The sequence below is a fragment of the Gopherus evgoodei genome, chromosome 10, assembly GCF_007399415.2.
Source record: "Gopherus evgoodei ecotype Sinaloan lineage chromosome 10, rGopEvg1_v1.p, whole genome shotgun sequence".
Classification (NCBI taxonomy): Eukaryota; Metazoa; Chordata; order Testudines; family Testudinidae; genus Gopherus; species Gopherus evgoodei.
In genome coordinates, this window is record NC_044331.1 from 5,852,536 (window position 1) to 5,867,891 (window position 15,356).

Consider the following 15,356-nt stretch of genomic DNA (forward strand, 5'->3'; position numbering starts at 1 on the left):
TGGAATCGACGGAGCCGAAGTCATCGGTGCCTCTGCAGGCCGGATAACGCAACTGAGGCGAGCTCTCTGGCTGCGATGCAGGTGGCACGGAAGTAGCGGGAGCAGGGGGCTCAACCACGGCGCGTGCCGGGGAGCCGCCAGGCACCAGCAGGAATCGTAGAATCTCTCGACCTCGGACGAAGGGAACGGTGCCGAGTCGACATCGGTGCCGGCGACGGTCGGTGCCGGAAGGCCTTGGTGGTACCGGCGGGGTCCGGTGCCGAGGAGGCGCTTCTGCCCGCCGCTTGAACATCGCTCCGCGCCCAAGGTGGAGGGGCAAGTGAAAGTCCCGCACCTTTTTGTTCTCGGCTTAAAAGCCTTGCAAATGGGGCACTTATCTGTCAAGTGTGATTCTTCAAACAGGAGTCATGTAGATCTCTCTTCGGCCGCGGCTTCTGGTAAGCCGGGCCCCTTTTGAAAATCTGGTGAGCCATGCATGGCTCCGGCACTGGGCTCATGGAAGGGCTACTTCCTGAACCCCGCTAACTAAACTAACCATGTTAGCAAAGGAAAAACGTATAACCATACAAATATATATATATAAAAGTGTTATAACTGCATAATTATATACGAGAAAACGAGTAGCTAGGGAAGTGGAGGTCAGCTAAGCCGCGCTCCACTGTTCCAACGACCGACACGGGCGGTAAGAAGGAACTGAGGAGCGGGTGGGCCGGCAGGAGTATATATGGAGCGCCATGGTGGCGCCACTCTAGGGGGCGACCTGCCGGCCCACTGAGTGGCTAGGGTAAAAGTTTTCCGACGAATGTGCACGCGCGGCGCGTACACCTAACTGGAATGGATATGAGCAATCACTCGAAGAAGAACTACCAACTTTCAGTGGGTCTTTTTAGCAGACATATCCGCTACGAGGGAGCGATAACAAAAATCCATATATACTGGCTCTTCTCTTAGTTATAGACAAAGTGTGGTTGGACTAGCCAAGATTAAGATATTTGTGGAGTGATGTCATTGCTCAGACACTGTTGCTTTGGAGAAGAGTCAGTTTTCCTTGGGACGCCTGTCCATTTTAGAAGATTTGTTGATCTTTGACTGACAGCTGGAGTTATATGATCAAAAATGAGGGAAGATGGCAGCTATGAGCTTTTCCTCCACAATGACTAAAATGGTCCTTTTAAGGTGGAAGTTGACATTTCTGCCTCAGTTTAAAGAACAGTCTTTGAGTCTAAGTGGATGAACTATATTAGCAAGAGTATATTTTAAAATACTATTAGATGCAAGTTAGTTACATTAAAAAACAAAACCAAACAAAAAGCATATGTTAAAGGTTAAAAAGCCACACACTCAAAAGTCGGGAAATGCCGGAATTAAGGTTCCCTATGCACAGGATGGACAGAGCTTAATGAATGGGTAGCTTTTCGATATTTCTTTTTAGCCTCATCATTCAATGTATGGCTTTATGCCTCAATTATTGTGTATAATTTAAATGCTGAACTGAATACAGAATTATTGATTTCCTTGTGGCGTTTCCTGTAACGCTCACCACTGTAGTGTCCTAGTGCTCCCCCAGCTACTGAAAACAAGGCAGAAACAGAAGGGATGACAAATAAGATACTTTAAATAATGGGGGGTAGCAAATGCTTCTGGACTCTCACACAGTAAAAACTGGAACTGCAGGCAAAGAGCCATGCATGTTCTGCTGGCACATCGCTTCTTGCGAGCAGATCTCCTTAGAGAGCAGAGATCGGTCAAAGGCTAAAGTGGCCTGGTTATCGATGTCATGATTTCCTCTCCCCAAGGTGATCAGTCATGGAGATTCCGGAAAATAACTCTTCCTTCTACTGGTTTGGTTGGCCCAAAGGGCAAGGTTTCTCAACCCTATCCTTGATTCTTATGGTTTGAAGGCCTTCTAACAACTCAGGTGCAAGGCCTACCTTGGAGCCATGCAAGTTGGTCCAATTGGGTATAAATTATGTCATCGTTAGCAACATAGCGAACATAAAAGTTTGTCATGGTATAATTCCCCACTCTGAACCTTAGCGTCCAAGGGATGGGGTACCAGCATGAATTCCTCTAAGCTTGATTACCAGCTTAGGACCTGTAGCACTGCCACCAATCAGGAATTCCAGTGCCTGGTACACCCTGGTCCCCCCAAAACCTTGCCCGGGGAACCCCAAGACCCAGACCCTCTGGATCTTAACACAAGGAAAGAAAACCCTTTCCCCCACCGTTGCCTCTCCCAGGCTTCCCCTCCCTGGGTTACCCTGGAAGATCACTGTGATTCAAACTCCTTGAATCTTTAAACAGAGAGGAAAATTCACCTTCCCCCCTCCTTCTTTCTCCCCCTCCCAGACTCTCCCTGAGAAAGAAAGTAATCTTAACATAGAGAGAAACCAACCTTTCTCTCCCTCTTCCCTCCTTTCTCCCCACCAAGTCCCTGGTGAATCCAGACCCAGTCCCCTGGGGTCTCACCAGAATAAAAAAACAATCAGGTTCTTAAACAAGAAAAAGCTTTTAATAAAAGAAAGAAAAAACATTAAAAATTATCTTTGTAAATTTAAGATGGAATATGTTACAGGGTCTTTCAGCTATAGACACTGGGAATACCCTCCCAGCCTAAGTATACAAGTACGAATTAAAATTCTTTCAGCAAAATACCAGTCTGAACTCTTTCCAGCCAAATACACATTTGCAAATAAAGAAAACAAACATAAGCCTAACTCGCTTTATCTACCTAGTACTTACTATTTTGAATCTAGAAGAACCTGTATCAGGGAGATTGGAGAAAAACCTGGTTGCACATCTGGTCACTCTCAGAACCCAGAGAGAACAACCACCAAAAACTAACAGCACACACAAAAACTTCCCTCCCTCAAGATTTGAAAGTATCCTGTCCTCTGGTCAGGTGACAGCCAGGCTCACTGAACTTGTTAACCCTTTACAGGCAAAAGAGATATGAAGTACTCCTGTTCTATTAAACCCTACTGTCTGTTTATGACAAAGTTATATTAGGTTCTAGCTGAAGAAGAGGGATTCTGGATCACACAGCACAACGCTGTTGGAATTTTCCAAGTATGTTCATAGACAGGCTAGGAAAACAGAACTTACTAGCAGTTGGTACTAGTCATTTTTGTGTCTGATATCTCTGAGAAATCACACATGGATATTCAACTCACCAGAGCATGGGACAAGATGTACAGTGTAATCATCCTAGTGCCAACAACTGGAGGAACTTAAGACTGTAATCTTAAAGAGCCTGTAATTACCTCTCATTATGCTTTTCTGAGATTTATTACTCTCAGCTCTGATCTGTTTTATCGTAATAAGTGCATTTTCTTATCCACACCAATGTTGTTTGTCTCATTCCTTCTTTTTTAACTGAGAGAGAGAGAGAGAGAGAGAGAGAAAATCAAGAAATTTTAAATCTTCAAGTCATAAAAGGGCAGGTCTCTAGGCCCTGATCACAACTGCAATGGGCTAAAGTCATAAAACATTGACATTCACAACAATGGTTTGAAATGCCATAGAGGAGGCCCTGGGGCCATCTGTGTGATATGGCATCTGTCCTCATAGGTCTAAGTGCCTCTATGGACATTGCCCTGGGCTGGCTGCCATTTTAAGGAATTGGCCACCTGCGCTGGAACTCTCACTTGAGCTTTCATGCATTCTGGGGCATGGTACCATACCTTTAAGATGAAGCCTGGAAAGCGACTGATGCGTGATTTCGCCCAGGAAGAGATCCCTATGCATGATGCTAGAAGGCCTAACCACTGAATGCTCAGTGCTACAGTGGGCCACTTGCAGTTCCAAAACAATGCATGGAGGTCCTGAATCTTCTGGAACCTCTCTAGAGATGGGTAGATCCTTGCTATTGAGGTGGCTATGTCCCAGTGAGTTATTTGGGTGGATGGAATCAAGGCGCTTTTCTTGACATTAATAGTAAAGCCATGTGCTGACAGGAGATTCAATATCAGGAATGTAGCTCTGTGTGCTGCTGATAAGGGTGAAGCTCTGATTAAGATGTCATCCAGGAAGGGGTACAGGTGGCTCCCCTCTGACCTGAGTCTGGCTAGGATTACCACCAACACCTTTGTAAAGACCCATGGGCCAAGGACAAGCTGAATGGGAGCATCCAGTATTAATGATGCTGCCTGCCATAGGCAGGAAGATATCTGTGATGGCAGGGTCTGATCAGGACACATGGAGGTATGCATCTGCCAGGTCCACTTAAGTCAGAAAATCCCCCTTGAACAGGAATGTCACTGCAGAAGTTAGGGTGTCCATCTGGAACTCTGTGTTCTTCATCTACTTGTTCAGCTCTCTATTACGCCCATATCCAGGAGGTGAGAAATCTTGTTCTGGATTACATTGTGCTGTAGGGGTCATTCAAGACTGAGGACTGCACAGAAAATGAATAGAGCAGAGCCCATAACTCAAGGGCATATCCTTGACCCACTGACTCATGATCAATGCAACTTATTCCTCCAGGAAATGGGAAATCCTGCTCCTTAGCTTCAGCTCTCGGTGGAGACCTCTGCAATCTTTGTCATATAGAGGCTTTGAGAGTGGCAGGGCTCCCTCTGGACTTTTCTCCCAAGCCACAGTTCCATAACTTTTCTTTGGAGAATCTGCTGTCCCTTCACTGGCATTTCTGCAAGGATGAAGACTGAAAGGAGTGCCTTTTTTTGACGCCAGGTCTGTACTGTCTCTTAAAGGCATGATGTGGCATTAAGAGGGTCTGTTTAGATTTTGCAGCATTGTTCGCCACTACCTTGTCTAGCTGCCAAAAAGCAAGGTGGAGCACAGCACCGCCTTCAAATGGCTATGCACCTTCCAGGGACACAGCCATAGGGGGCACCTGATCACTGAGCTGGAGGCCATGACATTGGCTGAGAATCTTATCGCATCTATTGAGGTGTCAGCAATGAACACTATTGCCAGGGAAACATTTTTTAAAATACAGCTGAAGTGAGGGTGATCTCTACCCTGGAGGGCTCTGAGATCTTCCAGAAAGGAGAGAGGTGCTTTCACATAGCAAGAAACTGCTAGGGGTACCCCAAGGGAGGCTGAGGAGGCCTCAAAATCTTTTTTGAGAGTGGCCTCAATTTTTCTGTCTGTAGGGTCTGTAGAACAGAAATCCCCTTCTGAGGGGATAACACTCTCTTGCCAGGAATGCTAGAACAGCATCAACCTTTGGTATCTCAGTAATCGGGTCCTTTGGTTCCTGGACCTTATAGAACAGGAAGTTTAGACTTGAAATTAGACGAAGGTTTCTAACCATCAGAGGAGTGAAGTTCTGGAACAGCCTTCCAAGGGGAGCAGTGGGGGCAAAAGACATATCTGGCTTCAAGAGTAAGCTTGATAAGTTAATGGAGAGGATGGTATGATGGGATAGCTTAATTTTGGCAATTAATTGATCTTTGACTATGAGCAGTAATTATGCCCAATGGCTTGTGATGGGATGTTAGATAGGGGTGGAATCTGAGTAACTACAGAGAATTCTTTCCTGGGTGCTGGCTGGTGAGTCTTGCCCACATGCTCAGGGTTTAGCTGATCGCCATATTTGGGCTCGGGAAGGAATTTTCCTCCAGGGCAGATTGGCAGAGGCCTTGGGGTTTTTTTGCCTTCCTCTGCAGCATGGGGCACGGGTCACTTGCTGGAGGATTCTCTGCACCTTGAAGTCTTTAAACCATGATTTGAGGACTTCAATAACTCAGACATAGGTTAGGGGGTTTTTACAGGAGTGGGTAGGTGAGATTCTGTGGCCTGCATTGTGCAGGAGGTCAGACTAGATGATCATAATGGTCCCTTCTGACCTTAAAGTCTATGAGAACCTAAAGGCATTTTTGTTAATGTGCTTGCCCTTCTCTGGTGCATCCCATTCATGCCGATTATTTCCTCCAAGGAGGAGTGTAAGGGAATTGCAGCCTCGGGGGAGAATTCTGAGGGGAGAAATTGCTCTGAAGATCTGGGGTTTGTTCAAGCTGAATCTGAATAGTGGATACAACCTTGCTACACATGGCCTCAAATTCCTCAGCAAACCTTTTCTGAGTCTTTCCCTGGTCCTGATCGGAGTCAGGGCCCAACTATTCACCATCCTCTCTGGAAGAGGGAGGCATGAGGAGGAGGAATGAGATGATTCATATCACCTCCATCTTTTATGCTTTTTCTTTCCCTTTTTTGCTCACTTAATGTGCCAAGGGCCGGTACTTCCATTTAGGCGGCCTAGGCAATCACCCAGGGTGCCAGGATTATTGGGGGGCGGCATTTTGCCAGGGGGGAGCAGCAGGCAGCTCCAGTGGACCTGCCGCAGTCATGCCTGCGGAGGGTCCCCTGGTCCCGTGGCTCCAGTGGAGCTGCTGCAGGCACGGCTGCGGCAGCTCCACCGGAACCATGGACCAGCGGACCCTCTCTGCAGGCACGACTGCGGCAGGCCCACCGGAGCCGCGGAACAGCGAAATGACCGTGCTCCTAGGGCACTAAAAACACTAGCACCGGTCCTGAATGTACCAGCTCTGGAGCAGCTCTGTTGAGGCCTTTTGCCACTAGCCTTCCTGAGGGTCTGAAGTCCTCTCAGGAGATCTGTTTGAGTCCTCATCTGCTGGGTCCTATTCCCCCAGTGAGTGGGGAAGGGAAATTCTTCCAGGGCCCTCTTGGCTGACTTGGGAATGGGGGGGGAGCTGCTTCTCTTTCCAGGGCACTCAGGACCCATTTTAATGGGAATTTGTGACCCCGCAAATCTGCTCTGTCTGTTCTCCAGGGACTCCTTGAGATCCTCCTTGTCCTTGGAGCTTCTCACTGCTCTGCCCAGAGACTCCTGGTCCGTTTTCCCATGTTGGAGTTGTGGCTGCTCTGCTGGGAGGGAATTCCATGTGCCAGTCCAACTCATAGCCCTGGTACCGAACAGAGTTAGGGAAAGAAGGCCAGGTGCAGGCTGGGCTCAACTCAGAGTCTGCTGAGCCCAAGAAGGCTGTCTCACAGATGGAGCTCAGTCTGAATTCTGCTCTGTGCTTTTTAGGCTGTTCTGCCATACCTAAAAGGCACAGAGGAGCCAGCAGGGAGGCACTGCAGCTGAGGCTCCAGGTGGGTTCCAGCACCTGACTAAAAACTGACCCAGGGCAGGGGAGGCTAGGGAGCAAGAATGCTGCTCACCACTGCCCCATGATTAAGAATAATTTTAAAAAAGCCTTAGGCAGATGAAAAGGCAGGAGCACTGAAACCACCATCCCCATGCTAACAGAGCCAGAGAATCTGGCAACAAGCAGGAGCAAAGGGAGGTGTGGCCAGAAAGGCAGCATCAAAAAGCTGATCTGCTTCCATGAGCAGCCCACATATCAAGATCTGTGGGAGACACTGGGCTGCAGAAAGGATTAGAATCTTGATTCCCAGCCTGCTTCTTTAATCAGTATACAATGCAATCTCGTAATGGAATAAAACTGAAGAGTTTAAAGGGCCCTAACTTCCCCATTGAAGAAAAAATTCCTAGTAACTGCAATGGGAGCAAGATTTAGCCCAATACCATTAACTATCAAGGTATTACATTTTCCCCGTGCTGCTTATGGTTGCTGTCCAGATATCAGATGGCTTGCACAACATCTCATTATGAAATATAGTAACGTTACATTATGAAAGAGGATTACACAACTCAGAAGCTATGATGTCTAGGGTGATATAGTATACAATTGATTTTTAGATTGGACAGCCACAAATACTAAGCACCAAATCTGTGTTTTTGATTAGCTACATTGAGTACCTATGAAGGGAAGAATCTGAATTTTATGTGGATGATTTGAGTCAACTGCATCAAAGCCAGAGTTACTTTATAAGTTACAAATCATTGCCAGACTTGCATTTAGATTAGTTTTTATACACTGCTCACAGATTTACAGAAATTAGTACAGTACTTTATTAATTATAATTATTGTTGTTGTTGTTATTGGGGACAATGCAGGCAGGGGTGCTGGAACAATTTTTATAGTGGAGGTGCTGAGAGCCATTGAACCAAACTGTAAACCTTGTATATTATGGAACTCACTTCAAGGCAGAGGATGTGGCAGTACCCCCTGTTCCAGCACCGGTGGGGTGCCCACAGAAACATTCCTAGCTATGTCTTTCTTTTCAGACTCATAATCAGCTATGGGAAAACAGCCAAAGTTATTCTTAGTATTCTGTATCAGAGGGGTAGCCATGTTAGTCTGGATCTGTAAAAGCAGCAAAGAATCCTCAGCTAAAACCTCTCCAACGTTTCATCATGGATCTACAACCCATCCTGGACAATGATCCCACACTTTCACAGGCCTTGGGTGGCAAGCCACTCCTCACCCACAGACAACCTGCCAACTTGAAACATATTCTCACCAGTAACTGCACACCACACCATAGTAACTCTAGCTCAGGAACCAATCCATCCAACAAACCTCAATGCCAACTCTGCCCACATATCTACACCAGCGACACCATCACAGGACCTAACCAGATCAGCCACACCATCACCGGTTCATTTACCTGCACGTCCACCAATGTAATATACGCCATCATATGCCAGCAATGCCCCTCTGCTATGTACATCGGCCACACTGGACAGTCTCTACGGAAAAGGATAAATGGACACAAATCAGATATTAGGAATGGCAATATACAAAAACCTGTAGGAAAACACTTCAACCTCCCTGGCCACACTACAGCAGATCTTAAGGTGGCCATCCTGCAGCAAAAAAACTTCAGGACCAGACTTCAAAGAGAAACTGCTGAGCTTCAGTTCATCTGCAAATTTGACACGATCAGCTCAGGATTAAACAAAGACTGTGAATGGCTTGCCAACTATAAAACCAATTTCTCCTCCCTTGGTTTTCACACCTCAGCTGCTAGAACTGGGCTTCATCCTCCCTGATTGAACTAACCTAATTATCTCTAGCTTGCTTGCAAATATATACCTGCCCCTGGAAATTTCCACTACATGCATCCGACGAAGTGGGTATTCACCCATGAAAGTCATGCTCCAAAACGTGTGTTAGTCTATAAGGTGCCACAGGATTCTTTGCTGCCTTTAGTATTCTGTAGTTGATCAAATCACTTCATTTTCTCTCATTCCCAAGATTCATAAGGATCTTTTGTATGATCACAAACATATGATGGTAGAGTATGGGATTGGACTTCAACAAAAGCAAATTCAGATTGGTGAATTCAGCAGTTTCTCAACATTTCTATCAAAATCAGAGCAATGGCTAGAGTAAAACCATCAGCAGGAAAAAGGTCAAATTAGATTTTTAAGGGCAAATGTTTAGTATGCCTTCTTAATTGCACTCCATAATATATACAGTACCCATTATCTGCCATACTTTATAGGACAGCTTTTCAAAACAACCTACTAAACTAAAAAACCTGTTAGGAAGCTTTGAAAATGTCAGTGAACCAGTGCAAAGTATTATTATTAGGTGCAATCCTCTGGAAGCCCAGTATGGGTAGCAGAAGAAGGAATTTGTGCACCTCTCTGTATACATAAAAGCATGTTTTTTTCACAGACACAGTGTAGAGCCTGTTTGAAAATGTGTTCTTAAATGTTCAGTTTAACTGAAATGAAGTTGAAAGTGAAGCTGAAACAGACTTTGCAGATTTGCCCATATCCTCCCCAGTCATTACAATCTACTTTTGCAAAAACAATGTTTCCCAAACTTGGGATGCAGCTCGTGTAGGAAAAGCCCCTAGCGGGCCAGGCCGGTTTGTTTACCTGCCGCGTCAGCAGGTTTGGCTGATCGCAGCTCCCACTGGCTGCAGTTCGCTGCTACAGGCCAATGGGAGCTGCTGGAAGCAGCGCAGGCCGAGGGACGTACTGGCTGCTGCTTCCAGCAGCCCCCATTGGCCTGGAGCAGTGAACCGCGGTCAGTGGGAGCCGCGATCGGCCAAACCTGTGGACGCGGCAGGCAAACAAACTGGCCTGGCCCTCCAGGGGCTTTCCCTACACAAGCGGCGTCCCAAGTTTGGGAAACACTGTGCAAAAAGATGGCAAACTCCCAAATAAGTTGGTCCTTCATAAGCTTAAAAAAATAGGCTGGAAATACAATAAAGATATTTAATGTTACAGATGACACAACACATTACTATGCCATTAGCTTTCATTATAGTTTAGAAATTTGCGAGGTGAATATGAACTGAGCCTTGTGTCACTACTGATCTTTCTCTCGTCTCACAGTTCAAACACCAGAAGTAACAAACTCCATTTATCTCAGACAACTCTAACCAGTTCAAATGAAGGTGTACTTGTTGCCATCACAGGTCATTACTTAAAGACATATCATCCACCATGAAAAAAATCCCCATTTAGCTACAAGAGTTCCAAAAAATGGTTAGCTCTTGCTCTAGAGCGATCACTACCATGTGTGTAAATCTGACATGCATCAGCAGAACAACGAGGCCTACAGGTTCTTTAGACAGGAATGAGCCTTCAGCGCTCTCTCACAAAGATTTTTTTAAGGCAATAAAATGCATCCCCCACATTTATAAAATACCCATTTCCTTTGTCAGAATGCACTCGGCCACAAGTAATGGTTCAGAACATCTTTTCTAAATTAACACCTATGCTCCTCCAAGTGTTTTAAGTCAAAGCAACATGATTTATTGGGAAGCAAGACATCATCATTTAAATTGCTTCCAGAGTTCTTTTTCTTACAAGCAAATCTAAACCACTGGTACAGCTCTGTGTTAGGTAAAAAGCCTCCTAAAAGAGATAGTAGGATACAAACGTGGTAATTTTGTGATACACAAAAATGTTATTCCAGATCCAGTTACAGTTGTACTCTCAGATGCTCGATCTTGTTCAAAGGAGCAATTATAAATGGGGTTTTAGAAACATCTCAGATACGTCAGGGCTGTTGCAGAAGCTGAGACCACACATTTGGAACACTTACATGCCATTTTATGTGCTGTATAATTATAAGGAAATCACAGAGATAAAAGGGGCCTAACCAAGGTTAAAGACAGAATATAACTCAGCCGTTAGTGCAAGGGACTAAGAATCAGGAATGCTGGGTTTTGTTCCTCATTCTAATAAGGGAGTGTAGTCTAGTGGTTAGCACAAGGGCCTGGGAATTAGGCATACTGGGTTCTATGCAGTCACTGACCTGGGCAGGTTATTATGGCCACAATTTTTAAAAAATTTAAATAAAAAAATGCACTAATTTTGGATGCCTCCATTTCTAGGTGCCCATCTGGAGATAAAGTGTTTTGAAACAAAAGGGAATCTAAAAAAAGTGTTACAGTGCATGAGCGAACGAAGAGTTGGTGGCCTCACACAGCAGTGTGTGTGTATGCACACTCACGTGCACGAGAGGCACATCGGAACAGCTATAGTCCAGCACATCAATGTTTAAATGTCTATGTGGCCAAATGCCCTGCCTGAGTCCTAGACAAGTACCTCATGGACAAACCTAGAATGGGAGACAGTCATGACTTTCCCCTGACTTCACAGCATTCTCCAGGAAGTCAAAATGGAATCATTTACTTTCTAATATATTACTTCACATCCATCACAGGACATTTTTGGATGGACTCCACTGGGTAAATATTTTTAACATACTTTTAACTCACCAATAAAATAAAATACTTTTTAAAATGATTACATAGTCTTGATGTATTTTTGGTACATTTTTCAAAATTGTTGCAAACACAGTAAGGGGAAAAAATGACAAATCGCTAGCGGAACATAAATGGCCCATCATTACTTAAGTTGAGGTGGTTTAACCCCTAATAGTTTTATTTTAAAAACTGGGTTTTACACAGTGAAACCAAGAATAAATATCTTGAGAACAGGCCAGCAGGGATCCAGATAAAGAGCAACATACAGAGATGGAAGTTGAGCATGATGTTTTGGACTGTCAGAGATAAAAGTGGTTTGGTATGGCCACATTTCTGTTAGAGCTGAGCAAATTTTTTTGATGAAATAGTAAATTTGACAAAAAATGCATTTTTGAGACACCAGAACTATTTACCAGTTCAGGCAGAATTTGGCAAATTGAGCTGAAAAAATGGACAAAAAGATAGAAAGACAACGGTTTATTTCATCCAATTTGAAACTAAACATCATGACTTTCTGCATCCAAACAATATTTTGGTTAGAAATTTAGCTAATTTTTTTAAAGGGGTTGAAAAACACCCAAAAATGACCCAAAATGAAAAACCAATTTTTTTGTTTTGTTTCAAGTTGAACAAACTGTTTAGTTCAACTGAAATTTTTTCATTCTTTTCATTTCAATGATAAAACCCCCAAAAAATCAGTTTTGCTTTGAACCAAATTGGACTTTTTTTTTTTTTTGGCTATTTTGATTTAGCCTCAAACCAAAAAAATCAAACATTCACTCAACTCTAATTACTATACACATGTAGGCTTCATCTTGCACTCATCAAAGTCAGTGACAATGCTCTCAATGACTTCAGCGATGCAGGATCAAGTCCACAGAGAGGAAAACTAGTTTTGCATTTAAGGTACTGGACAAGGAGCTGGAAGACGCAGTGTCTGGCTTGGCTACAGACTCTTTGTGTGGTCTGTGTAAAGTCATTTAATTTCTCTTGGCCTCAGTTTCCCCATCTATAAAAAATGGGATGAGGATGGTGATCTGTCTCTCCCATCCCTTTACCTGTTATGTGTAGGTTTGCCAACTTTTTAATTGCTGAAAACTGAACACCTTTGCCCCGCCTCTTCCCCCGAGTCCCCATCCCCTGCTCACTTCTCTCCCCTCACCCTCCATCATTCACTCTTCACCCCCATCCCCTACTCACTCCCCAACTCCCAGGACTCACAGGCTGCCTGCAGAGCCAGGCTGGGAGGAGCTGATGCAGAGCCTGCCCACCTGCTGTTTCAGGGCACAGTGGGGTATAGGGGTCGGTCCCGGTTGCGAGGGCCAAGGCCATAGCAATTAGTGCACAGTAAGGGCTGATCCGTGGAGCAAGGGGTCAATGCAATCAGGGCACAGCGCAGGTTGGTCCCCAGAGCAAGGGGTCAGGGCAGGGTGAGGCTGGTCCCCATAGCCAGGGCCAGGGCAAGACAGGTGTTGGTCCCTGGAGCAAGGGGCAGGGATGGGTCAGTTCCCATAGCGAGGGCCAGGGGAATCGGGACACAGGGAGGCAGAAGGGGTGTGTGGACAAGACACCCTCCCCCCCACAGTAGTGGCACCTACCTCTTGGAGCCCGGTCTGGAAACCAGCCTCTGCTCTCTGTCAAGTGGCAGCAGCTGAGCAGAGAGCAGCTCCTTCAGGTGGCTCCAGCCACAGCTGCTGCTCTTCCCGCCCTCAGTGGCAGAGGTCAATTACTGCGGGCAACCAGACTTCTAGCATCCAGTCAGCTGTGCTGACCAGATGCACCTAGGTTCCCTTTTCAACCGGAAGTCCTGGTCAAAAACTGGACACCTGATAATCCCATTGCCTTGTCTACTTAGATTGCAAGCTCCCAGGGGCAAGGACTGTTTCTTACAAGTGTTTATACAGTGCCTAGCACAATGTAACCCTGATCTTGGTTGGGGCCTTTAGGTCAAACTGCAATATAAATAATAAAATTATTCAATAGTGGCTTATGCAGGTCACCCCATATGAATACTAATAAGCCTTTAAAGTGCCATGCTGCCAGGGATTTAGCCCATTCTACCTACATTACAGGGATGTTTTACTTATGATCTACCTATATTAGGGGATGAATTAGAGCAGAAGTCAGCAACTTTTGGCACGCGGCTCTCCAGGTAAGCACCCTGGTGGGCCACGCCGGTTTGTTTACCTGCCGCGCCTGCAGGTTCGGCCGATTGCAGCTCCCACTGGCCGCTGTTCGCCATCCCAGGCCAATGGGAGCTGCGGGAAGCGGCAGCCCACACATCCCTTGGCCCATGCTGCTTCCTGCTGCCCCCACTGGCCTGGAGTGGTGAACCATGGCCAGTGGGAGCCGTGATCGGCCAAACCTGCAGATGCAGCAGGTGAACAAATCGGCCCAGCCCACCAGGCTCCTTATCTGGCGAGCCGCGTGCCAAAGGTTGCCGACCCCTGAATTAGAGAGTTGGGGGAGCCAGACAGAGGTGAGAACAGCCTTAAAGTCCCTCAACTGCTCAAAGACCCGAATCCAACCAGTGGAACTTCCTATAGTCAAGTGCAACTGCGAGAGCACTGGTGACTCTTGTGCACCACTTCACCACTCGTGTCTTTGTGTGGACATGAAGTGTGTCAAAAGCATGACTGGTATTATTAACTGCTAATTTTTCTGATGCAGAGTGACCTTTGGATTTGTAAGTGCCCAAGGCCAGGGTATTTGCCTTTATCTGCTAATCAACCACCATATACATGGCATAGTATAAATAATTATAAAATAACAAGAGATTGATCAGGAGTCGTCATCTCGCCCTTGTTTTGAAACGTGCTGTGAGTGACATGGTCATGATCACTGCCTTCCACTCCAAAGGTGGCTGCATTTCAGGGGCACTGTATGCTGAAAGTACATAGTTTCAGTGCACTTTGAGCACCTCCAGGATGACAGGCAGTGTATAAACATACAATATTATTGTTTATTCCAGGTTTCATCAACCAAATGACAAATTTTTACATTAATTTTCTCCTATTAAATTAGCCCTCAGAGGGAACCATCACAGTTTCAAAAATACAAAACAGAGCAATAAAGAGAATTTACTTACAGATTTTGTGGCTGCAAAGTTAAAAAAACCACCATTTTCTAGCTCATGATATGCTCCATGGGCATGAGTCACTGCCCACACACAATCCCAGTATAGAATAGCAGTCACCACCGCCCCTCTGTGCCAACTGTAGCAAGTCCTGTGGTGAGCACCCCGCTGTGCCAACATCTGCAGGCCCAGAACCCTTTCTGCACAGATAGTACACTACCCAAGGTTCCCCCCTTTGCAGCCGGCCTGTTTTTGCAAGGGCCCTTTGCTCCAGGGCATGACTCTACACCAATACTAACACTTCATGAAGCATTAGGCTAAAGCAAATCTTCACATCTGCCCATGGAGATCTGTTTGCAATAAGGGATAAGTATCTGACTCACCCTCACCTCCTCTTCACTCCCCGCTGTCTTAATCACTCTCACCCCCGCCAAAGAATTTTAAAAAACAAAATTTAATTTCTAATTATTTAAATATCGAGTTCTCCGGGACACCAAGGGAAAGAACAGACCCTGAAATACCCTGTGAACAGCAACTACTGTCCAAAAGCATGAGTTTCCAGACCCAACAAGCTGTGTTTCCTGGTCATTTGACATCCCTTTCAGAGTTGTCCCATCCTGCAACCACTTAAACATGTGCATAATTTCTCTCACACAAGCAATCCCAACGAACTCAGTTGGGATTATTCACAAATTTAGACAAGGAGGTAGTT